The sequence below is a fragment of the Dipodomys spectabilis genome, unplaced genomic scaffold (assembly GCF_019054845.1).
Source record: "Dipodomys spectabilis isolate Male_0828 unplaced genomic scaffold, ASM1905484v1 ptg000301l, whole genome shotgun sequence".
Lineage (NCBI taxonomy): Eukaryota > Metazoa > Chordata > Mammalia > Rodentia > Heteromyidae > Dipodomys > Dipodomys spectabilis.
This window is the reverse complement of record NW_024870978.1, coordinates 14948671-14975651: the sequence shown is the minus strand read 5'-3', so window position 1 is coordinate 14975651 and position 26981 is coordinate 14948671. Positions and strand designations below refer to the sequence as shown.

Sequence of the window (26981 nt, the reverse complement as noted above, 5' to 3'; positions counted from 1 at the left end):
AGGGGGCAGGGAATGTGGATTAGTGAGAGAGTGTTTGCCTAGCATGCAAAAAGTCCTGGGTTCGATTCCTCAGTAGCACATACACAGATAAAAGCCAGAATTGGTCCTGTGGCTCAAGTAGTAGAGTGTTAGAGACAGTGCTCAGGCCTTGACTTCAGCCCAAGAATTATCAAAGAGATAGCTAAGGTGGTAGGTAGGTAGGTTGGTAGGTAGGTGGGTAGGTAGGTAGGTAGGTAGGCAGATAGATAGATAGATACGCAGATAGATAGATAGATAGATAGATAGATAGATAGATAGATAGATAGATAGATAGATAGATAGATAGGTAGGTAGATAGATACATAGTTACATAGATACATAGATAGATTAGATAGATAGATAGATAGAGAGAGATAGATAGATAGATAGATAGATAGATAGATAGATAGATAGATAGATAGGTAGGTAGGTAGATTAGATAGATAGATAGATAGATAGATAGATAGATAGATAGATAGATAGATAGATAGATAGATAGATAGATAGATAGATAGATAGATAGATAGATAGATAGATAGATAGATAGATAGATAGATAGATAGATAGATAGATAGATAGACAGACAGAAAAATGGTACATGTATCTGGTCTTGGACATCAGCAGGAAAGAAGGGAACAATTCCCAGTAATGAGGCCTTCTGCAATGTGTCAGGCCACCAGCATCGCCTTCACACAACCACAGAGGAGGAAAACTGTCTTTTCCCCACTTTTCAGGTAACCAAAGGCCCCAGAGACAAGAGGGCAGAGCCAGGCTCTAATTCAGCTGCTTGGAGACAGAAGAGAAATAACCATGCCTCTCCTTGAACTGGGGATTTGCATTAATGATGTGGAGAATGAAGGAAGGAGAATGGACTGGCAAAGGTAAAAGAAGGGCCTTCATATCTGCCAGATGGAGTCAAAAAACTACTCCCTTATATCAGAGATCAGGGATTTTCTACTCTGATCTTCGCCTCTCCCCCACTAAATTGGCTCTCTATTGGTAACCTAATGATAGCCTGAGGCTCCCTTCACCTGAGGAAGGAAGCTTTATTAGTCATTGTTTGAAGAGGCTGAGAAAAGCATGACCCTGGTGTAACTCTAACAAATAATTCAGGTTTCCCTTCATTGCTGGCTGTGCCTGGAATGAATGAAGTGGTTTTGCAACTCACGTCCTTGTTGAGTGTGTACATTCTGCCTCCTAATCCTGCAGGCCTTGGTCTCCTTATCTAGCCTGGCTTTTGCAACTGTTTTCTGTCCTTCAAATTCAGTGTTACACTGGAGTTCATCCTGCTAACAGGGCTAGGGCTTGGATTCTGAGAACTTCATTTGAACCCAGGATGGGTTAATGATGTTTCTTTCCTTCTTCTATAGCTCAGGAACTCTAAGAACATTTAGAGTGCAAGTAAATATTTATTTATTCAGTGGAATATACATATATAGAGAGATGTATATGCATTTGTAGCAATTTACACACCTATCTATTTATATATTGGCCACTCCTGGGGCTAGAATTAAGGTCCTGGGAACTGCCTGGCGGTGAATTTGTTTGAGGCTGCTATGCTTACACTGACCCCTTGATGAATTGGGCATTCCAGTCCCTGAGTTCAAATCTCAGCAATGCTGAAGGCAATAGGTAGAGTAAGAAGCCAATGTTGACCTGTTTTCCTTTCTGTGGAAATATTGTGTCCTAGGTAAAAAGTGTAATATATATACAAATACATATATATGATATATATTATACATGTATATGAATATTATTTTTTCCATTTCTGGGGCTGGAATTCACGCCCTGGGAATTGATCCTGAATTTTTTTTTCTTCCAGGAGGTTAGCTTCCACTTCAACCAGAGCACAATGGAGTTATTCAGTCCCTGAGTTCAAATCCCAGGTATGGCTGATAAAATGGCCCAAATTCCTAACCAGGACTTTCACATTTTTGGGGGGCAGGCACAGGGCTTGAACTCAGGTCGTCATAACTCTGCCTCAGCCTTGATTACCCTAGTCTGGGGCGCAGGTTTTACACCCACAGATGATCCGGGGTTCCTAGGCCCTGAGTTCAACTCCCAGCTCTGGCCAAAAAACAAACAAACAAACAAAAAAAACAACCAAGACAGAGGAGGAAAAACTAAACCAGGAAGTTTTACACAACAGTTTTACCTTTGTTACCTTTGTACTGTTACCATCCTGGGCCTCAATGACTCGGCTTGAAAATTGTATGTGACCTTGCAGAGCAGAAGGATGGTGGGCTGTCAGTGAAGCTTGAGCCCAACCCAGAAACCTAGGCCCTGAGTTCGAACCTGGGACTGCCACCTACTCATTCCTATCTATAGGAACAATATATAAATTTATTTATAGATGCATATACATATGTAAATACACATATACACGCACTGCAATCTACACATCTATCTGTTTATATATTGGCCAATCCTAGGGCTTGATCTCAGGTCCTCAAATTTTCCCGACAACTCAACTGGCATCAGACTGGTGTACTAACATTAACCCATTCATGAAGTGGGCCTTCTAGGCCCAGAGTTCAAATCACAAAACTGCCAAAAACTTAATCCTGGTGGAAGAAGCCAATTGTCCCGCTTGTTTTCCTTGTAAGTGAAAGTCCTGGGTTTCAGGAATGATGTATAATACATAGGCAAATCTATGTCCTATGTGATAGGATATAAAAAAAATTTATACATGTAATCATACTCTCTAAAATATATGATAATTAAATAAAACACAAAATAAAATGTATGCATTAAACATGTGCATATAAATAGAAATCATGTATTTAAAATGTATACGAATATTATTTTGTCGAGTGCTAGGGCTTGAATTCAGCTCCTGGGAACTGGCCTGTCTTTTTTGTTTTCCAGCACTGTGAGCTTTCCCTTCCCCCACAGTGCTGCAGATTTATCCCAACCCTGAGTTCAAATCCCAGGCCTGGCAGAAAAAAGGCATGAATTCCAAGCCAAGGAGCCTCATAATTTTTTAAATATTTTTAATGTATGTATGTATGTATGTGTGTATGTATGTATGTATATACATATATATATATATATATGTATATGTAGGTAAGTAGGGAGGTATTTTTACTTTGTCAAGCACAGGGCTTGAAGTCAGGGCGTGGCAATCTGCCTCAGCTTTGATCACTGTAGGCTGGGTTGCAACTACTGGACCCACAGCAGTACCTGGGTTTCTGGACCTCAAAGGGTGACAGGAAAAAATAAATAAAATGACACAGAAAAAAAACCCGGCAACTTGCTGATGGCTTCTGGTTTTACATTTGTTTTCTTTTCAAGGTGACCATCCTGGGTCTGAATGACACGGCTGAAAAATGTTGGTAACCTGATATTGCTGAAGGCTGGTGGGCTTCCAGGGAAGCCATAGGCCAACACAACAACATAGGCCCTGTGTTTGAAGCTGGGTCCTGACCCCTACCAATAGAGGGAGATCCTAATATTCTAGTTCATATTCATAGGAATACCGATGGAAGGTTATGAATGTCAAGGTTGACTTAGTTGTTCTTGAATGATACTAATGATAAAAGTAGAGAGTGATTTTAGGAGGCCAACGGATTTAATGAATATTTTTGACACATTGAAAGAATACTATTAATTACCGGGACACAATAGTTTCGGGGCAATGGTTGATTTAATTAATAATTCATTAAGGATGAAAACAACCATATTAATTACATGGACACATAATAAAAAATAATTGGTAGGAATGTAGCCAATATAACTGAATAATATATAGAAATCTCTGGCACTCTATAATGATCTATATGTATTTGTGTACTATCATCTACATGTCAGTCTGTTATTTTGTCTATCCTTTGGGCTGGATCTCAGGTGCAGGGAACTGCTTGTCAGCTCCATATGCCCCAGGCTGGCATACTGACACTCACCCATTCATGAATTGGGCCTTGTAGGCTGTGAGTTCCGATGCCACCACTTACAAAAATTGAATCGTGCAGTAAGAATTCCATGGTGACACATGGTTTCCTTTTCTGTGAAAGTCCTGGGTGTCAGGTGTGAAGTTTCATACATAGACAAATGTATAATCTATGTAATAAATATAGTAAAAATTCCATGTATTATAGCAGTCAATAAAATAAATGGTTAATGAATAAAACAAAAAATAAAATGAGTAACTACACTAAGCGCAATTTGCAGTCAACATATGGGGCTCCATCTCAGGGCTTGGGCACTGCCTGGCAGCTGAATTGGCTAGAGGCTGCTGCGATGGCATTCACTCATTCATAAACTGAGCCTTCTAGGCCCTGAGTTTAGATCCCAGCACTGCCAAAAATATAATCGTGGAGGGAGAACTCGAGCATGACTCATAAGTTTTCCTTTCTGTGAAAGTGCTCAGTGTCAGGTAGGATGTATAATTTGGGTGCAAATCTATATACTATGTAATAGGATGTAATGACGGTAAAAAATATCATAGGTGGAAGAATTGTCAATACAATAAATGATAAAGAGATTGAATTAGTAGTGAATTATTCTAGAATAAAAATTAGACACAGTAGGTATAGGATGTGCATTAAGTTTAATTAATATTTTATTAAGCATTAACAAAACAAATATTACATGGAGACATAATTAAATAACTAATAATTGGTAGCAGCACATGGTGCAGAATTTAATAATATATCAGCCTTAGTCTATGAAATATGAAATATGTATGGATATATGTACATATATGATAAAATAATAGGATATTGAGTAATTATTAATTAATGCTTTATTATTTGTTAACTGGGACACATCATTAAATGGAGATATAATTTAATACTTAATAATTGGTAGTAATATCTATAATGTAATAATATGCAGAAATCTCTTTTTGTGTATATACTATTTATATACAACAATCTCTATTTATACCTCGTTCACTCCTGGAGCTCAGTGGTTGAGTGCTCACTTAGTAAGCATGAAGCCCTGGGTTCGATTCCTCAGTGCCACATAAACAGAAAACCCAGGAGTTCTATTGCCTTTGAATCAATTGAGTGCTAGCTTTGAGCACAAACGCTTAGGGAGAGTGTCTAAGCTCTTACTCAAGCCCCAGGACTGATGAAAAAAAACAGTAGGATGTTCTAACTGCAATTATAGAAGGAGAGAACTAAAAATACCTCATAACTGAGCAAGCTAGGAGTCTGGTGCTGACAGCTGCCACCTAACATGACTTATCCACATGTAAACCTCTGTAACCCAGCTCCACGGGTTACCCATGTCTTCGTGGCATATGCCTATCATCCTAGCTGCTTGGAGGCTTTAAAACCCAGTCCTGACAGGAAGTCTGCGAGACACTGCAAAATGTGAGTCCAAGTGGTAGAGCTCTAGCCTTGAGCAAATGTTATTAGAACATTATCCCCATGCTTTGAGCTCAACCCCCAGGGGTAACCTCCATCCCCAAATAAAAACACCCCACTAAACCATTAGATATGAAATTGTGTGGTTTGTGAAATGTTCCTCAAAAAATGGTGATACTGATGAAAGCACTCTAACTCTAATGACAGCTTGTGGAATAGAGCTCTGTGCTGAGTCCTTCATAAGGTGCTCCGTTCTGAGTCCTGCACAGGGTGCTATGTGATGAGTCCTTCAGAGGATGCAGTGTGCTGAGTCCGACATTGGGTGCTGGGTGCTGAGTCTTTCATAAGATGCTGTGTGCAAAGAGTACCATGTGTTGTGTCCTTCCCCGGGTGCATTTTTACATCTTGTCCTTATAAGAGCTCCACAACTGCAATGATTATGCAGACAAGAATATTAGGGCTCAGATAGGTCCCCATGGCAGGGACGAAATTATGTATTACTGAAGACTATGAGTTATCTCCTGCAGACAATTGTTTCGTTCTGTTTTTTCTCCATCATGAACCTTGAACGTGGGGTTTAGGCGATGACCCTTACCTATTGGGCTCATGGCTAGCATTCCACAACGTGGAGCCATGGACCCCCTTGCAGCAAAGGTCGTGGCCAAGGGGTTGGTAGCTGAAGTCTATCATCCTGCCTTCTCAGGAAGCTGAGATCTGAGGATCTGGGTTCTAAACTATCCCAGACACGAAAGGTCCCATGAGACTATTATCTCCCATTCACCACTAATCACCTGAAGTGGAAGCTGCGTGCTTGTTGCTCATGCCTGTCATCCTAGCTACTCAGGAGGATGAGATCTGACGATCATCGTTCAAAGCTAGCGTGGGCAGGAAAGTCCTTGAGACACTTAGCTCCAATGGACCACCAGAAAACCTGAAGTGGCGCTGTTGCTCAAGTGGTAGAGCACAAGACTTGAGCTGAAAAGCTCAGAGACAACACCCAGGCCCAGACTTCAACTCTTACAACTGACAACAACAACAACAATAAAAAAGACAGAAATAAACTAACAAAACTGAAGTAGAGGGCTCGGAATGTGCCTTAGGGGTAGAGTGCTTTGCATATATGAAACCCTGGCCTTGATTTCTTAGGACCACATCACTAGAAAATGTCTGACGTGGCTCTGTGGCTCAACTGGGAGAGGGATATCCTTCTACAAGAGAAACTAGGTACAGTGCTCAGGCCCTGAGTCCAACCTCCAGGACTCATGTATGTGTGAGCATGAATACACACACACCAGCACACACGCACACACACACACACACACACACACACATTCACAGACCAGAAGTAATGTTGTTACACAAAATGGTAAAGCACTGGGCTTCTGCACTGAGCTCATGGTCAGCACCCAGGCCCTGTGTTCAACCCCAAAACCTAGCTACCCAGGGCTCAACTAGGAGAGATCAAAGGTTTCAAAACTTGTTGATCTTCACCAGCCCTAGATGACAGGAAGCTTTGTGATATCAGACATGAACTTGGATTTCTAAAGCTTCCAGAAAACTAGGAGAGGCTTCATAGGCCCATCCTTGCCAGCAATGAAACATTTCATTATGTTCAGTGCCCTAGTTCTCTGCCTGAAGGACTCCTGAATGATACTGAGCACTGTATCTGAACACCAGAATATAGTCTCACAAAGGCAGGATAAGTGCACAGAACTTGGCCAGCCATGGAAGGTGGCACAAATGAAGGCTTCCTGTTAAAACAGAGCACTGGGGAGAGAGATAGCTTGGGGTACAAAGAGGACTTTTTCCCTGACCTTCAGAGTCCACCTACACTCATCCTCACTAACTGGCTCGGTTGGAGTTGTTTGTTACCTAGTTGTACAGGAGTGAGGCCTTTTGTATGCTTGTCCACACAATGAGAGAGACTTTTTGCAGCAGTCCTGAGATGCAGAGAATCCCTCAGGCTACACTGGGAACAGTGAGGTGAGCCCCAGAACATGCACTGTCTTGAAGGAAGTCTCTGTGTTATGAACTCATTATATTGAATACAAATTTCCTAGGTTGGTGCCATTCATCATAGTTACTCGGGAGCTTCACCTACAGGAATATATCCATACATAGACAAAGACATGGAAGTACAGGCTCTTTTTGAGGGGCCAGGTCCTGATGTTGAACTATGAGCTTAGGCGTTGGCCCTGAGCTCCTTTTGCTCAAGGGTAGTGCATTAAGCTTGACAGCCTCACTTCTGTTTTTTTCTGTGATCTCTTAGAAAAACCTTTGCCATGGACTTTCCTACATTGGCTGGATTCAAACTAAGATTCTCTACATCTTAGCCTCCTGAGGAGCTGGGATTACAGTCAGCAGCCACTGGTACCTTCTTTCTTTTCTTCTTCATTTTTTACTCTTGACAATCTGACTTCTTAACAGGGTCATTCCAATGGTTCGAATGTATAAGTAAAGTACCCAATGTTTATTTTCTCTCTTAATCTTAACATCTGGTCTTACCATCTGGTTTGAGTCCAAAATTGAGAAATGAGTGTCACAGGATTTGGGAGCAAATAACCACAGGACATTCCAGTTCTGTCACTTAGCATTGAGCTGCTGTGAATTTACTGTCTCAGGATGAGAGGACTGAAAGCTGGAGCAATCCTCATACTGTAGGCATTACTCCTTTTCCCTATAAAATGATCTAATAATTATGAGTGTTTTGAGTCTCCAACCTTAATATCTAGAACACACTCGTAGAATTTTCATGTTTCCTTTTTTCCCTAGTACCTCTCGAGATTTATACTTAGGGTTTGTGTGGAGTGGCTCTTCAGTGAATCCCTGAGGAAAGCCACTTGAAGCCTCCTCAGGAGATCGTCATTTAAGCTGGCTGAGCAGGAAAGTCTGTGAGACTCTTATCTTCAATAAACCACCAGAGAACCAGAATCTTTTGGTGGTTCATTGGAGTTAAGAGTCTAACAGGCTTTATTTCCCTAGGCTGGTTTCAAACTGTGGTCTTCAGATCTCAGACCCCTGAGAAGATAGCGTTCCAGGTGAGAGCCACCGGAATCTGGCCTATTGCTTTCCCCAGACCTGGGGCTTGAACTTAGGGCTGGGTACTGTCTCTGAGCTCTTTTTTCTCAAGCCTACTACTGTACCACTTGAGCCATTCCACAGCTTCTGGATTTTTCTGAGTATGTGGCAATGAGGATTCAAACTCTGGTTTCATGCATGTTGAGCAAGCTCTCTACCACTAAGCCACATTCCCAGCCCCAACCTTACAATTTTATTCCTCCACTTGCCTATTCTCAAAAAAAGTCTTCTGAGTATAAATCATCTAACGAAATCCCTATAGGAAGTTGTCCAAAGATAAATATGATAAAGCTCATACTGGGGATAGACTCCAAATATGGGATGGCTATGACAAATGCCTCCATTTAATTATGTATCATGTTTCAACACTTAATAAGTATTAATATAAAAGAGTCAGTGTCCTAAATCATTTTGTATAATTTTATATTAGATGTACAAAACATAATAAATAGTATGTGTATAATAGTACTAAATACAATAAACAAAATGAATAAAATAAAAATAAAATTAATACAAAATCAATCATAATATGAAATAAACATATATATGTACCTATATATCATATATTACACATGTATACAAATATTTTTTCCATTGCAGGGCCTTAATTCAGGCCCTGGGAACACTAGCTTGAATTTCTTTTCCTCAAAGACAGTGAGTTTCGCCTTCACAAATGGTGTAAAAGAGTTACCAGGATGGTGAACACAAATCCCATCGATGGCAGAAATACTAGTCCCAGTACTGAGACAGTGACTTAATATTTGTAATGGAAGCAGTTATGTTTATTCAGTTCCATACTGAACGTTAAAAAATATCAGTGTAGAATTTGGTACAGCTATTCAGACCTCCTTCCCTTACCCCCAAAGTGCTTCTTGAGCACTCCATTATTTTTGTAAGTTTTTTATTGTAAAAATGTTGTACAGAGGGCTCACAGTTGCATTAGCAAAGTAATGAGTACATTTCCTATGGAGCATTGTTGCCTCCTCCTTTGTTTTCCCCCTACCACCCCTTATTTCCTACCTCCACAACTACATTTCCCTGCTGAGCAGTGACTTAATTATTTATTTTTGGTTTGGCATGGGGTTTGAACTCAAGTAGTGGCAACTGTGTACCTTCCCTCACATTGCTACGGATTTATCAAGACCCTGAGTTTAAATCCCAGGCTACGAAAGAAAACTGGCAGAAATTCCAAATCAGGGAATCTTCTTTTTAAAAATGTAGTTAATTAATTAAAGCAACCACGGGGCTTGAACTCAGGTCGTGGCAACTCTGCCTCAGCTTTGATCTCCCAAGGCTGGGGTGCAGTCTCGGGACCCATAGCCAATCCCGGGCTTAGGCCCAGAGGGCTTGCAGGAAGAAAAAAAAGTGGAACAGCACAAAAAGTGGGGAGCTGTAGAGGGCTTGGGGTTTTACAATTTTTTCTTTGCACAGTGACCATCGTGGGTCTGAATGACACAGTTGAAAAGTGGACCTGGCCTGCCAGTGCTGATGGCTGGCAGGCTATCAGGGAAGCCATAAGCCAACAAGTCAACATAGGCCCTGGGTTCGAATCCTGGTCCTGACACCAACCAATGGCAAGAGATCACAAGAGACTCGTTCCTATGCATAAGAATACCGATTGAAAGAATAGTTCATGCATTTGTCTAGTCTAAAATTGGATGCAATAATCCTAGGATGCTGATTGATCTTCATTAATAGTCTATTAAGCATGAAAAGAATATTATTTCAATAATCAATATAATAAATACCTAAGATTTGGTAGGAACGTAGTAAATGTCATTTAATCATAGATAGATGGCTCTTGAATTCCTTAACAATATATATTTATTTGTATACCACCCTCTGCTTATCCATGTATTGCTGTTTTGGCCAGACCTGGGGCTCAATCTCAGCACCTGGGAACCACCTGACAGCTAAGCTGGGAAGGTGGCTCAGTGGTAGAGCGCTTGCCTTGCATGCATGAGGCCCTGGATTCGATTCCTCAGCACCACATAAGCAAAAAGAAAAAAAGCCAGAAGTGGCTCACGTGGTAGAGCGCTAGCCTTGAGCTGAAGAGCTGAGGGACAGCGCCGAGGCCCAGAGTTCAGGCCCCATGACCAGACCCCCCTTCAAAAAAAAAAGAGTCATTCTGTCGTCAGAAGCCAGTCATTGCACATGTTTTCCTCTCCTCTCCTGTGAAAGTCACGGGTCTCAACTAGGATGGGAATGCATAGACAAACCTATAACCTTGGGAACAGGTTGTCTTCCAGGTAAGCACAGTTATAGCTGTCAACATACTCAGTAAAATACACAATACGCCCATGAATTAGAGACAAAATAAGGAGAAGAAGTGCACTGAATGCAAGATGCTGTCCACACATGTATGTAAACATTTAAATTATGAATTTATGAATATCTGCCCCTCATTGGGTCTCAATGTCAGGTCCTGGGAATGGCCTACCTCCTTCCTTACTCCTAGCCTGGTGTCCTTACCTAGACCCTTTCCCCAATTGGGACTGCAAGGCTCTGAGTTCAAATCAAAACACTGCCAAATGATGAATCCTGATGTGAGAAGCCCATCGATTCACCTGTCCTGTGAAAGTCCTGGGTCTCAGCTATGATGGAGAATGCATAGGAAACCCTATATCCATGGCAATAGGTTGTCATCCATGTAAGCACTGTTATATCTGTCACCATGCTCAGTAAAATACAGAATACTTCCATGGATAAGACAGAAAATAAGTAGAAGTACACCAAAGGCAAGATGCTGTCCACACATGTATATAAATATAGATCCTATGTTTAAAAAATGAATTTATGACTACCGTGGCCCACCCTGGGGGTCAATGTCGTATCCTGGGAATGGCCTAACTCCTTAGTTGCTCACAGGCTGGTGTGTTCACCTTGAACTTTTCACAAATTGGTCCTGCTAAGCCCTGAGTTCAGATCCCAGCACTACCAACAATTGGATAATGTTGTAAGAAGCCGAGTGTGAATTTTTTTTCTCTGAGAGTCCAGGGTGTCAGGCATGCTGGAGAACATGTCTACAAATCTAGATGCCATGTGATAGCATGTCATCAATGTAATAAACGGAATGGGTGTCATCATAGTAAAATCAACAGTAAATAAATGAAGAAAACAAAAAATACAAGGAACAACCACCCCAAATGTGTATGGACTGAACATCCATAGGTACAAATCCTGTCTTTACAATGTATATAAATAGTATCTTTTCCAGGGCTGAGGCTTGAATTTAGGCTTAGAGTACAAGCCTGACTTTCTTATCTTCAAGTATGGTGAGCTTCCCCTTCTTCCACAGAGCTGCACATTTACCCAGACCCTGAGTTCAAATCCAAAGCCTGGCAGAAAAAACGGGTTGAATTGCAAGCCAGGGAGCTAATTTCTTTTAATATTATTTTTGGCTCAAGAAGGGGTTTGAACTCAGGTCGTGGCAACTCTGCCTCAGCTTCGATCACCCAATGGTAGGGTGCAGCCACTGGACCCACAGTTGATTCTGGGATCCTAGATCCCCCGGCCTTGTGTGGGAAAAAAATGCATAGAAGAAATGCAGCGAGATGGCTTTTTTACCTTTTCTTCTTTTGCACCATGACCCTCCTGAGTCTGAATGACACTGTTGCAAAGGTACTTCACCTTGCATTGCTAAAGTTTGGCAGACTATTTGGGAAGTCATAGACCCAGATGGCAATGTAGGCCCTGATTTTGAATGCCCCTCCTGACACCAACCAATGGCAGGAGCTTCTAAGAGATTCGTTCCCATCCATAGGAATAACAGTGGAATGATATCAATGTTACGGTTGAATGAGTTGATTGTGAATGATGCTCCTACAAAATTAGACAGCATGATTTCAGGAAACTGATTTTATTTAATGTTTATTAAGTATTAAAAGAATACTATTGCTTACAGTAATGCAATAATTTCAGCACCCTGATTGATTTACTTAATAGTTTGTTAAGGATGAAAACAATAACATTAATTACATGGAGGCATAATAAATACCCAAGAATTGGTAGGAATGTAGTCTATATAACTGAATATCGGATAGACATCTCTGGCACTCTATAAATATATATATATATATATATATATATATATGTATATATATATATATATATAGATTTATTTATTTATTAGCATACTACCATCTGTGTGTCAATCTATTCTTATTTTGTCAACCACTGGGGCTCGATCTCAGGTCCTAGGAACTGCCTGTCAGCTCAATTTTCCCCAGAATGGCATGCTGACACTCAACCATTCATGAATTGGGCCTCGGAGGCTGTGAGTTCAGATGCCAGGAATTCTAAAATATGAATCATGGAGTAAGAAGTTGATGGTGACACGTTTTCCTTTTATGTGAAACTCCTGGGTGTCAGGTATGAAGTGGAATACATATGCAGACCTATATCCTATGTAATCAATGTTCTATGTGTCATAATACTCAATAAAATGAATAGTCAATACATGAATAAAAAAATAAAATGAATAATTACACTGAACGCACTATGAAGTCAACATATGTGTGTAAACATTAATCACATATTTAAAATGTACACAAATAGGATGCTTTCTAGTGGTGGGGATTGATTTCATGCCTAAGGAACAGACTTGAATTTCTTGACTTCAAGGAGGCAAGCTTCCCCTTCCCACACAGTCCAACAGTGTTACCCAGACCATGAGTTCACATCCCATTCCTGGCAGAAAAAAATGCCACCTTTATACTATGTGACGTCCAATTTTTAGGTATTTCATTATGCCTCCATTTAATGAATGTAATTTTTAAATGCTTCATAAAGTATTCATTAAAATCGATCAGTGTACCATAATGTAATTGTGTAAAATTTTATCCTAGAATCATTCAAAAACTGCCCATTCAATCATGACATACATCACATTCCATTGGTAATCATATGGATAGGAATGAGTTTCTTAGGATATTTTGCCATTTGGAGGTGGCAGGACCAAGATTCAAACTGTGGGCTCCAGCTCCTACCAATTAAACCCGAGGATAGGGAACTCACCGATCTGTCCAAGAATATCAGCAAGACCAATGATTAGGCAGGCACCAGTGGCTCTCAGCAGTCCTCCTTCATACTTACAAGGCTGTGACAGGAGGATCATGGTGAAAGTTATCCTAGGCATGAAAGTTGTTGAGACCCCTGTCCAATTGTGCCAACAAAACCAGAAAAAGAGCTGTGTGGCTCCAGTGGTAGAGGGGTAGCCTTGAGCAAGAGCAGCTCACGGACTGTGCCTATATCCTGAGTTGAAGGTCCAAGAGTGGCAACAAACAGACATACAGAACAATCTGTGCAGCCATCCCGCTAAAGCATGTCTCCCTCTTGTCTCCAACTGGATTGGACAAGGCACTGCTGTCATCTTGACTCCACCCATTCTGCCTGGATCACAGGATCCAGACCCCCATTCTTTCATGGTTCTTTCTGTTCAATGGGATACAAGAATGGTGGCCACACTCACATTACATTCTGCCCTGTAGCACTGGGATTCCCTCTGTTGGTTGACACCACTACCAGGAGTTGAGGAAGGTAGAGGTGACTGAGTGGTGAGCAAGAGACTTGAGGCCTTGGAGAAGAGGCCTTGCTCAGCCCCAGCACATGCCCGCCCGTGCCTCAGCCTTCTACTACCCTTCCCCACGGTGCAGCATTTCAAACCTTGTGCTGCCTGCTCAGACCTGTGGTGTCTCTTGTAGTCCTCAGGCAATTGTGCAATAGTGCACCACTGGCTGGCTTGCGGCTCTGATCTGTTCCTGGCCACCCTGTACTCTGTTCCGGACCTGAGTGTCCACCATGCCTCTGCCATCGCTGCTCGCCAGAGCAGCTGCCAACAACTTCTTCCTGCAGCACATCTGAGTGGCTGCCATGCAGGCCCTCCCTGCCACCCCATATTCCCCTTTTCCCCCCTCCTCACCCAGACCCACACCTCCCTGGTGCCCCGCATTCTGGCCAAATGCATCCCAAGGTGGAGATGGGTGTTGACCCGAGGAAAAGGGGAGATGCAGGATTGGGTGAGGACTGGGCGCCACGGAGCCCCTGACTTGGAGCAGTGGGAGCCACAGAGCTGCACATCTGCACTCTTCCTCTCCCTGCTTGGAACTTGGTGGCTTTAGTCAGAGGGGAACAACACATCCACACCTGCCTTCTGGTGTCTTTTCGTGGGGGTGGGGGTGTTGGATGCAGATGATAGGACCCCCTTGCTATGTGAGCCCTTGTCTTCTGTGCTTGGTCACCCTTTTCAACTGAAGAGGGTCCCAGAAAAGCCCAGTAGGGAGGTAAGGGTGCAGGGGGTCAGAACAGAAGGTGAATATCTGGGAGGAACACCCCCCCCCCCCACACACACACACATACACCCGGCCTATCTCCTCCCCCCCCCCCCAGCTGTCAACAGTTCTCATAGGCTGATCACATTTTCCAGCTCTGCCAGCTTCTGCTGGTGCTCCCGGTCCATCTGGTCTCCAACAAACTCAGGAGAGGCACTGCTCTGAATCCATATGTGTGTGTGTGTGTGTGTGTGAGAGAGAGAGAGAGAGAGAGCGAGAGAGCGAGAGAGACAGACAGACAGACAGACAGACAGACAAACAGACAGACAGAGAGATGGAGAGACAGAGAGACAAAGAGACAGGGAGAGACTGAGAGAGACAATGAAAGAGACAGAGAGACAGAGACAGACAGACAGACAGAGAGACAGAGAGAGACATAGAGAGAGAGACAGAGAGATCATCTTTCTCCTTGTACGGCCTGACTGTACTGAAGTGAGTAATAAGTTGGCAAATTACAGGTGCTGCATGGATGAGTGTTGTCACTGGTCTGGACGTGTGTGTGTGTGTGTGTGTGTGTGTGGGTGGGTGGGTGGGTGGGTGCGTGCACGTGCATGTGTAGAAGTGGGTTGTAACAAGGAGGCTGGATGTTTTGGTAACTTCTATCTGCTATCTTTGAAGGGGGGTGCATGGGCTTCACCGCTGAAGTCTGGGGGCCTGGAAGGGTGAGACGCTTGAAGGGGACTCAGCACATTTAAAGTACAAGAATAAGGGATCTCTTTTACCTGGAGCTGTGTACTCTCGGGTCTGGTAGTTGGCAGTGGGGTGCTTGGGAAGACCTGGGAGTGGCCCGCAATCGGTGGCTTCCCAGGAGTACAGAGAGCATGGCCAACACTTAGTAAGGATATGAGCCCTGCTAGTATGGAGCACAGCAACATATGTCAGACTCCGGGTCTTGTCATCATGATGTCTGATGGTCAAGGCCAACCCTGTTTTGAATCTTGAACTGTGACATTCAGATCACAGCCTCCTGAGTAGCTAGGATTATAGGCATGAGTTTCGGGTAGTGGGCCTCTGGTTCTTAGGTATGTTAGGAATTGACCTCAATGCCTTAGGCTTGCCAGTCAGGTCTTCTACCATGCAAGACAAGCTTTTCTGTCTTGGGTATTTCTGAGATGGAGACTTAGTATATGCTAAGGCTGGGCTGGATCGAGGTCCTCCTATCTGTGACATGTGTGCGCCACCAGGCCCTGTCCTCTGTAGTTGGGATGGTAGACATGTGGTGCTACACTCAGTCATTGGTTTAGATAGATTGTCCCAAATTCAGTCCATGGTAGCCGATTCTTAACCACAGGTTAAGCTCTAGGTTGGGCCCTCACCATTGGACTTCAATCTCCTCATGGGACAGTTGTGAGGAAACAAGGGATTAATACAGAGAGATCTCTGGAGCACGGCCAGGCACAGAGTGAGCCGCCCTCAGATACGGTTCTCAGCAGTTCTGTGAGCATATGACAGAAAGATACCAGGAAAGAGCTCAAAAGGTGTGTGTTAATGGTATCCCTATGGGGAAATGGATCCTTCACTTTGTTCAGTTTTGCAGATGTGGAAACTGAGGCACAGAGAAGCTGGGTGACCTACATGACTCCCACATGACAGGAAGCTCAGCCTGACTTGCTGAGTCAGGCTCCCTAGGACAATGGGTGCTATTCAGTAATTTCTTGTGGTAGGAAATCCACTTCTTTTCAGTCGTGTGGCTTGAACTCAGGGCCTGGCTGTCCCCGAGCTCCTCAGCTCAAGGCTAGCACTCTACCACTTGAGTCACAAGGCCACTACCGATTTTCTTGTGGTTCTTTGGAGATAAGAGTCTCACAGTCGTTCCTGCCCGGGTTGGCTATGAAACATGATCCTCATATCTCAGCCTCCTGTGTACTTAGGGTTATAGGCCTGAACCATTAGCACCTGCCTTAAGTGTATTTCTGAACTTCTTTCTCTTTCTCTCTCTCAGGAACTGATTGAATGGGTGCTGGAGGAGGTGGCCCAGTGTCCCCATGTGGCTGGAACCAAGGTGGTCCTCTCATTCTGGAGGTGGGCTGTGGGTCAGGAGCTGTCTCGCTCAGTCTGTTGTATGAGCTCCATGAGGTAAGCCCCTCTATGCCTACCTAGACCATGATGGTTATTCATTGTCCATCTAGCCTTACTTGACACAGTATTGTGTTCAATGTCCTTTTCTAGCAAAAATTTCTGGCCAAATTTTGATACATAGTTACAGAATGAAAATGTAATGCCATCTTAAGAAAGTCATTTAAGGCTGTGGGATTGTGGCTTCATGGTATGGTGATTGCTTAGCATGCCTGAAAACCTGGGTTCAATTCCTCAGTACCAAATAAACAGAAAAAGAAACACTGGAAATGGTGCTGTGCATCAAGTGGTAGAGGGTTAGCCTTGAGAAAAAAAAATCTGAGGAATAATTCTCTATCCCTGAGTTTAAGCCCCAGGACTGGCAAAACAACAACAACAACAACAACAAAAATTTACCTAGTAAATGCAAAATAAAGAACCTATACTTGGAACATATAATTACTCCTTCCATACTGATACCTGACAATAGTCCCTAATTCATGTACTTTACCTATATTAGGATACTGTGTTGAAAAAAAGTTTTCTTCATAAGGTCATGGCAATTAATGCCAAGAATGTGCTTAGATGTCAGGTGAAGATTAACTCTGGAAATTCAAAGATTCAAGGCTTTTGAGTGGTCACTTCTAATCACAATGAGAAGGGTAGTCTATGTGAGATTTGGAAAACTTTTTGGCCAGTCATGGCACAAAAAAGGCAGAGGCTAATTAATAGTTGTGACAGAAGAGGAGGAATAACTCCAGATGGAAGGAATAAATGACAGTAACTATGGTATAGCAGAAACCATTCTAGGGAATCATTTTTGGTTATTGAAGAACTAATTATCAACTACGCTTATTCCTCATTGCCTGTAGCATTCTAAATCTCTTAGGCTAGTTCTTAATCTCTGTGTGATAAATGTATCTCCCTCTATGCTGTTCTTTCATACCTTATATCCTTTGCTGTCTAAAAACATCTTTCCGTATTTCTGTATGAACCTTTCCTGATACTGAATACACCTACACAGATGGAAGAGGATGCTAATGTAAGGGTTCCATAGCTCATGAGTCATTAATGTAACAGCATGGAAAAGTAGGACATATTTATTGCTACCTCAATTAATCTGAAAAGCGGCAATGTCACATAATTTGGTTCAGATTTCTATTCTTTGTATTTTGTCTTTTGTCTATTGTCATTAACTGCACTAAACACAAATATGAGCCGGGTGCTGGTGACTCATGCTTGTAATCCTAGCTATTCAGGAGGTTGAGACCAGAGGATTGTGGTTAAAACCAGCTTAGTCAGGAACACCCATGAAATCCTTATTATCATTAAACCACCAGAAACCCAGAAGTGATGCTGTAGCTAAAGTGGTAGAGCGCTCAACTTGAGTTGAATATCTGAGGGACAGTGCCCAGGATCAGAGTGCAAGCCCCACAACTAACAAAAAAGTGCAAATATGACTTTAAGTTTCCCCAAAAGGAATGATGAAGTAAATAGTAATCTTCCCAAGCAGAGAGAGTAATTCCAAAATGATTCAGTGCACCTACTTTTGCTGAGTTACTTAAGTTATGTCTTCTTTGCTGAACATATTCTCTTCTTTTAAAAATTGTCAAATATTAACTTAATAATAATCTTCATCTAATATTTCTTAGTTCGAAAGAGAAGTCCATACATTTGATGTCACTTAGCTTTCTTACTATCTTAGTTCAAAGTCAACTCAGGAGGCAGAGTCTGTCAAACTCTTAACTGTAATTAAACACCGAAAAAGCTAGAAGTGGAGTTCTGGCTCAAGCAGTAGAATACTAGCTTTGGAGTCAGGTGGGCAGGAAAAATAACTGTAGAGGGACAGGGTGCACCCTCTGAGTTCAAACCCCAGAATGAGCACAAACTAAACAAACAAGCAAACAAAACAAACCCCAATATTTCTTTGGGACCCTCTTTGAAGAAGTACTGGTCTGCGGAGAGGCTCCTTTTGCTGCTCATACTCACTGGATCCTGCTTTTTTGAAATCCTTCTTGCTATTGAAAACTCAGGGCCAGAATAGAGGAATTGATAACTGAATCCTGCCACAAGAGAATCATCTCAGGAGTGAAACATCCATCCATAAGACACTTTAAACCTCCATATCTTTGTTTCTTTGCAGTATAACACTTTTTTTTTGGGGGGGGGGTGGTCCGGTCATGGGGCCTGAACTCTGGGCTTGGGCGCTGTCCAGTTATAAACAGTGTTGGATTACATACAATAAGAATGACAAGAGGAGAGTTTCAATATCAATAAATAAAATCACATAAGCAGGTACAGGCAGTAAAAATTACTAACGTTATTCCTGCAATTTTTCTAATGTGTACTCACTTTTCTTGGTGGTATTTTTTCTAATAAATAAAATCGTTTATTTCCACATTTTGATGGACTAAGCTATAGTTTTCACCTAAGTGTGATTAGTTCAAATAACATTCTCATATAGATAGTATTCAAACCAATGTTTCCAAAGATATATTAAGAGTATGTTCTTCAGTACAGCTGTAAACACATGAATCAATTTACATAATACCACTTACATATCTGTAGTTACCATAAAAGGACACAGGCCGTAGAGCCAGTAGTTAAAATTTATTTTTATTTCTGTGTGAAACTATTTGTGAATGTATACCAACAAATTGAATTTGACTCTTTGTTTATAAGCTAAGGTGGAAAACGTAAGGACTCTTCACTTATCATTTTTCTTGCTCCAGAAGTCAACAAATATATTCTTCAATATTTCTGGTAGATTACCTCCATTTACAGATGAGAAATGTAAGGCCAACAGTCAATATAGTGAGTAAATAATGATACTGGATTTTGTATATGAGCTCTTCACTCTGTGTGCTTAAAAGGAGAGTAACTTGGTGATGGAGAGGACCAATATGAAAAGACTATGTGGAAAAATCATACTTTGTAAACGGTTGTTTTAGGACTAGAGGATCAGTGATGAGTATTTGAAACAGGCTGGTGTCAGGCGCATAAAAGGGAGTACATAGAAATTGTGTTAGTGACAGAAACAGAAAATCTTGATCATTCATCTTATCTAATGGCAGGGAGTAGAAGGGTAAGAAGAAATCTAAAGTGCATCCACATCTCTGGCTAGCATTTGTGTTAGTTATATTCTTGGTGATAAGGACTACAAGTGGAAATGATGGATTTAGAGGAAAAAGCTCTCAGAAAATTCTAAAGTTTATGTTACACAGATGCAAAGATAGGTCTGTTTAGATATCATCAAAATATCCACGACCATAAATATGAAAAAATAATAAAATCAGGGGTATTATTAAAGGGAAGAGGAAAAGGAAAATTCTGAAAAATGTGCGAGCAATGTGAGCAACAGTGTGGACAAGATTAGAAGAAAAAGATAAATAAGGAAACAAAAAAGTAATAAACACAGATTTCAGAAGTAAAGGAAGGAAAGAATTTGCAGGAAGGTATTGAATGAAATATGCTATTTGGATTTGAAAAGTAAACGACATAGACAAGTTCAAAAAGAACAGTGTTTTGGTGAAAGTCATATTGATAAAATTTTGAGATATGAATGTGAAGTCATGAAATTCTGGATCCATGAATTCAACAGATCCTGTTGATTTTAAATGCAGGGAACAAAGGCTTATATCCTGACCTTAGAAGAATTATACAGATGTAACTCTCATTAACTACTTAGAGGTATTCTGTGAATATTTTTTGAAGACTTTTTTAGCCAGGAGTTTATAGATTGAACTACAGCACAAACCAGCCTAATTTGTGCTACAGTTCCAAGGAGTGACCCATGTATCCACACTAGTTTGGGATTTTATTGAAATGTCTTTAGATATGGTTGGATATCTTATCAGCCTAATCATTATAAATGTAGGACAATAGCACCAAATATTAGGTTGAACATACAGCTTTACTGATGTGACTGAAGACTCCTCGAATTGATTCTTCTTTAGAATAAAAAAATGCCTCAATAGCCATTGACAAATCGTAACTGCCATATACTCTATTTAAATCTAATTTTTGTTAGGAATATCTCCATGCTGTAATAACCCTGTCAATCAACCTGCCACAAATTCTTATATGTAGGAAGTGCTCTTATAACCTTCAAGTTTTATTGAATGGAAGAGTTCAGACATTACCCTCACCACTAGGATTAAATGCCTAAAAAGATTAGACATTTTGTGTTAATGCCATTCTTTTATTTTTTCATACACATTGGCAAGTGGGGAACGATTCTGATGTAACAATAATACAATTTTGACTTGTACTAACACAACATCTAGAATCTACTGTTAATTCAGATACTTACTAATTAGCTCCATAATTTGTGGATATTTATATTTCTCCTGGTAAAACTAATGAGCTCCAAGAAATTGCCCCTAAGGAGCCTTTCAATTACAATATCACTGTTTGTCTCATAATGCTTTAAATTCTACATCCTCGAATGTGGGCATAGGTTTATACTGTGGAACTTTTCTCCTCAGAGAGTGAGTACTACCCTATTGTTTAACATGGACAAAGTACCTTGATAAATAAACTGGGCGTGTGCAAACAAGAACTGGTAGTTGAACAATGTTTTAGCAGTTTGTAAAGATGAAATGGAAATAGAGCAACCATGATCTCAAAAGGAATGTGCAAAGAAGACAAAGGCACAAATTAGAATGTGCCAAGGGAATGCTGAAGTATAATTTCAAATTATGTGCTCAGGTGTGAGGATGTGTTCAAAGTACTGCTTCTGAGAATGTAGTTTAATATCTTGGGGAAAACTGCTTTAAACTAGTCTGGCATAATGGTACAAGTAGAAGCCCCTAACTCTGACTGTAATCAGCCACAACATAATCAAATTAGGGACTATTTTCCAAGTGCAACGTGAGAAAAAGAGGGCTCATCACAGTTAGTGTTCAGGTTGAAGTAATGGAAATGATATAATTTTTCTTATAAATCTTCATTTATTTTTGGAGCATTAAAGTAGGGAAAAGACAAGTAAATATATTGCATGTTCCTAAATTAAGCTGGATGTATCATATTGTTCTCTCTTTTAGCTTGGGAGTTGTAGATTATATCTTTTTATACTCTAACTTGGGACACTGCTCTGCTCTCAGTTATTTCTTCTCTTCCCCTTCTTTTGCCCATCCGCTTACATAATTTTTATTCAAAGAGACATACTTGAGCTTGCATTCCTAAATTCTTCAAAATTATCTGAATTTCTTCATACTTCTGGCAGCATCCTAAATCTTTCTTAAGAGAATATTTGTCACTACCATTTTTATCCTATAGGATATCTTCCTGTCTAATTCAGTGCAAAATATACATTAGACTCATCCAGATATCTCAACACTTTACCAACATAAAATACTATCTTACTTAGAAATTATGATTTTAGTATATCTGGGGAGGTGGCATCTGTCATTTTTGAATGACCCGAAGTGATACTTACATGAAATCATGTTTTAAACCAATATGCCACTCAGAAGATGAACGAATCGATAAAATCGATGAAATCGATATTACACACACACACACACACACACACACACACACACACACACACACACACACACAAGGTGGAATTTTATGCTTCCAATTCATAAGGAAATGGAAAGATTTGACAAAATTCTGCTAAGTAAAATAAGCAAGACACAAAGAAACAGATTCCATGGTTTTCCCTCATGTGTAATAAGTAGAGAATGTCTAGGATGGTCCTAGCTGATGAGCAGAATGGCTAGAGAGCTATGTATATATGACCATATAAGTGGATGCTGAGCAAAATGAACTCCTAGACATTGAAATAGAAGTTTTCCTTTGTGGTTGTTGTTTTTAATGTACTATGTAATTTCTTTTTTCTTTTGTGTTTTCCCCTGTGGATTATCCCCTGCTGCATATGATTTCAGTATCCTGTGTATTGTATACATACTTAATTTAGCAAGGAAAGAGGAACAACGAAATGGCGACACAAAGGATAAAGGGCAAACCAATGCAATAGCAATACTCACAAGACAACATGTTGGAAATTTCCACTACAACTTGTGAGGGGTATTGTGAATGAAATGTGTGAGAAAAATGAGGGAGGGGGTAAAAAGTTCGATATGTTATGTATTCACTACATTACAATTACTGAAACCCCTTCTATATATTAAACTGACAATAAAATTAAATTTAAAAATAAGCTACATAAAATATAATTTCGCTGTATTGGTATAGTAAATATTACTCTATGTGTATTACCTTTAAAAATGAACAATATTTGGCTTCTAATTTGAATTAATTGCCCCTTTCTTTATCAGAGGGTCATCAACTGGAATGTTATCAAACTATACAAAATTTTCAGAATATACTTGCCATTATTTTGAAAAAAAATTATTTTAGTATTGTCTCATACTAAATAGAAAAAAGTTCAATTCTCTGGAAACTCTTAACTTTTAAAACTGAATTTTTGTTAAGAGGAGAGAATATATGTGTTCTTCAAAATTCGTATGACTGCTAACTATTCATTTTCAATTCTGAACATGCCATAGCAGAGACATTTAAAACAGTGCCTGTATGCATTTTATTCAATTCTGCAATAGATGCAGTTTCTAATGGGGTGTTACATAGTTAAAGGTCAATAGAAAAACTAGCCACATTCTGGTAGAAGATAAAACTATGAAGAATCTATAATAATTACTCTAGAGTAAACATTTGTTCATCAGAGTAAACTATTATTTCTATGACAATCAATCCCAATATTTTATGCATTGAAGTCATTCTAGCCCAATATTTTCCAACTTGTAAGGTGCACCTTAAAATTCCCTAAATTCACAGCATGACTAGCTTAACACTATTGTGAAAAAATTCTACACTTCTACTAATGTAATGCCCTTTCTATTGTTCTAAGAACACTGCACTAAACTTTGCTGCATCATTTTCCCCCAAGTGGTATTATTGAGATCAGAAAATTTGCAAATATTCTTTATACTTATCTTTTATCTATAATAGATATTCAGGAGGCTAAGATCTGAATATTATAGTTCAAAGCACACCCAGGCAGGAAGGTTTCTTACATTCTTTTCTCCAATAAACTGCTCAGGAAAAGACAGACACAAGTGGCACTGAAGTTCAAGCGGTAGATCAGTAATTTTGACCAAAAACAGGCTCAGGGTCAGTGCCCAGCCCCAGAGGTCAAGCCCTAGGACAAACAAAACAACAAAAACAAAATGAAAAAAAACCCTGAAACCCAGCATATTTCTCATTGTATACAGAGGTACGTAATCGAGGAAATTACTACGAATTTTACAACTTTGGTGTGGGTGGGGCGAGAAGGAGGACTGCTTGGGGAGGTGTGAGGAGGCTGAGAAGGGATGTGAAGGGTAAACAAAGGAGGAGGCTGCAATGCTTGATAAGAAATGTACTCATGATCTTGCCCATGTAATTGTAACCCCTCTGTACAGTATTTTCACATTAAAAAAAGAAATTTCTTCCTGTGTTATGTATAGCTAGAAGAAAAAAGATGTCTCACAATAACTCTCTTCATGCCATGTTACACCAAAATCTCAAAATATTGCTCTTTTTCTAAATTTATAAATTACTATCACCCATTTGTTGGCAACTCTTTCTATATTATTCACATTATCACGTTATACATGAACTGTTGGAATTATCTATTAACTAAGTCCTAATTATAACTCTCTTGAAAGAATATTCTAGACAAATAGAATGCCAGAATTATTTGTGAATTTGTAAATTAAAACTTCTACTTAAAAAGAATTTTGTAATATTCTGTAGAATATGAAATTACAAACAAAATATTTATTTTGAATCTAAATTCTCATTTAGCCAGGTCTACAATGTGCTACATTTGATATCTTTTCTATTTCTCCAGGCTTAAGCTTTTGTAATCCTTCATCATTTCTTTGGAATCCAACAGAATGATGCTTACTTTTTCAAATTTTTGGTTCGGAGTCATGAGCTATTTGCATCTAGTAATATTCTGTTATGAAGAGAGCATGTAAAACATGACTGAGGATGATATATGAGTTGCATTTAAATAGGAAATGACTTCTCAAAACATAATGACAAAATTATCCCAAACTTCCAACTGTGAATTCCTTTCTTGTCCTTTGGTTTGTTTTATTGAGCAAAATTATAGTACCTAGCCAAAGGAAAGTATCACTATGCAATCCACTCTCTAATCTCCTGTCCTAATCTGAGTGCTAGAATTGCAAGTTTGTATCACATTGCCGTGCCATAGGTTGTTGGTTCATTTAATCTAGAAACATACTAGTAATTGTGAACTTCTCCAATGTTTTTTTCCTCTAGACTGACTGCTCAAACTTTTGATGTACAATTTTCAAAGATGTCCTAACATTTGACATAGCATATGAACATTTTCAGATGCACCTGCAGGGGTCTCTGATTCATTCCTAGATGGATCCCATCCATTTAGTAATGATTACTTGATTCTCTTACTATCTCTGGTCCCTACCTATATAACATTCTCAAGCTTTTGTGGGGAAAGTTCACTTGAGGACTTTCTAATATTAAAAATTATTACTTGATTTTATTCTTACTCAGGACATATTTTCTATTATTTTCTAACTTTTCTACACATTCTGAGAGTTGTTTCATATTTGTGTTTGCTCATATAAGTGCTTCTGTGTGTATGTGAATGTTTGTATGCATGTATGCAAAAATCTCAAGTTCTTATTCAGCAATCTTGCTCATAACTAGTATTATATCACTTGAGCCATTCTTCCAATGCAGCTTTTGGCTGGTAAATTATAGGTATTGTTCCAAAGACTATTCTGCCCAGGCTGGATGCAAATTGAATTTCCCAGACTCTTTTACATTCTTAGTTTTTATTTTTTCAATGAGTATCAAGTTTTAAACTAGAAATACTTTTATTAATGTAAAGTCTAAGCTGTAGCCCAGATTTTTAACTCAAGAATTCATACAAAGATAGATGAACATACACATTACATATCCTGAGTGTACATTCCTAGAAATGTGATGGCTCATGCCTATAATCCTCTCAAGAGGCTGAGATCTGAGGATTGCAGTTCAAATGCAGCACAAGTAGGAAAGTTTACTGAGGCACTTATCTCCAATTAACCACCAGAAAAAGGAATTGACACTGTGGCTCAAGTGGTAGAGCTCTAACCGTGAATTGAAGAGTGGAGGGACATCACCCAGGCCCAGAATTTAAGACCCGTACACATCATAGCAATAAAGAAAAAGAAATGTGATCTTATCCACCAGTTCATTGCTAGTATAATTCCTGCTCTCTCAACATAGCCTTTTCTTCCAGTTAAGTCCATGCTCTTATATCTGACTTCTTTGGAACCAGAATAATTCTTCCCTTCTACTTTTTACAAATTTGTATGATTAGCTACCATGATTTAGAATTAGTAGAAAACAAGAGTGGCCTCATCATTCATGTTCCACTTAGTAGTAATGCTCTCTATATCCCATAGATCTACATACTGGAATGGCTTTATTGTTTCAAAGTTTTCTTATTTGCAGAGTCTTCTGTAGTGTATTGAACCATTATACTTAAGTACAAAACTTCTTTTTTTTCTATTATTCCTATTGTTTCTCTTAATGTTAACTTATGTACACTTGGGAAATAATGCAGAACACACACACTCACAAATATATGTTTCTGAGAACCTTCTTCCCACGTAAAATTGGTCTTAATTACAGTGCACACAGGAAATTTGAACTTATTACTCCACGATGTTTTTTTTTCATGTTTTTTATTATAAAATGCTGTAAGCAGGGGTTAGAGTTACATAAGTAAGTAAATGAGTACATTATCTATTAAGCTTTGTTACCTCCTCTTTTGTTTTTCACCTTCCATCCCTTTCCTCCCCACCGCCCCAATTCCCTTCTCCCCTGCTCAAGTTGTAAAGTTCATTTTCTACATAGTTCCTTGAATAACTCATTGTTACAATGGGTCATACTGTATTCTTTTTTCAGCTTTTTGTTATTTCCCTTCCCCTCCCCATATTAGAAAAATGTATATGCAAGATGCAGGTCGCCTACATCAAATATAGTGAAAACAGGGGTTATACCATGGAGGAAGAAAAAAAAATCACATAGTACATGTTAGATACATTAAAAACAATAGCAAGAAAGAAAAAGCAAGTTGTGTCCCTATCTTGGGGTACATTTCACTTAACATCATCTTATATGTCCATGTGTACATGGA

General features: G+C 39.8%; 1 long non-coding RNA gene across 1 annotated transcript in view; it reads left to right on the top strand.

The window, feature by feature from the left end:
• The window catches only part of LOC122127427, a 78783-nt gene extending 62066 nt beyond the window's left edge, over positions 1–16717 (top strand). The window contains exons 2-3 of the long non-coding RNA XR_006151151.1: positions 1841–1904; positions 16680–16717. This is a non-coding gene — a long non-coding RNA (uncharacterized LOC122127427). The remainder of the gene's footprint in view (positions 1–1840; positions 1905–16679) is intronic.
• Positions 16718–26981: the final 10264 nt, after the last annotated feature.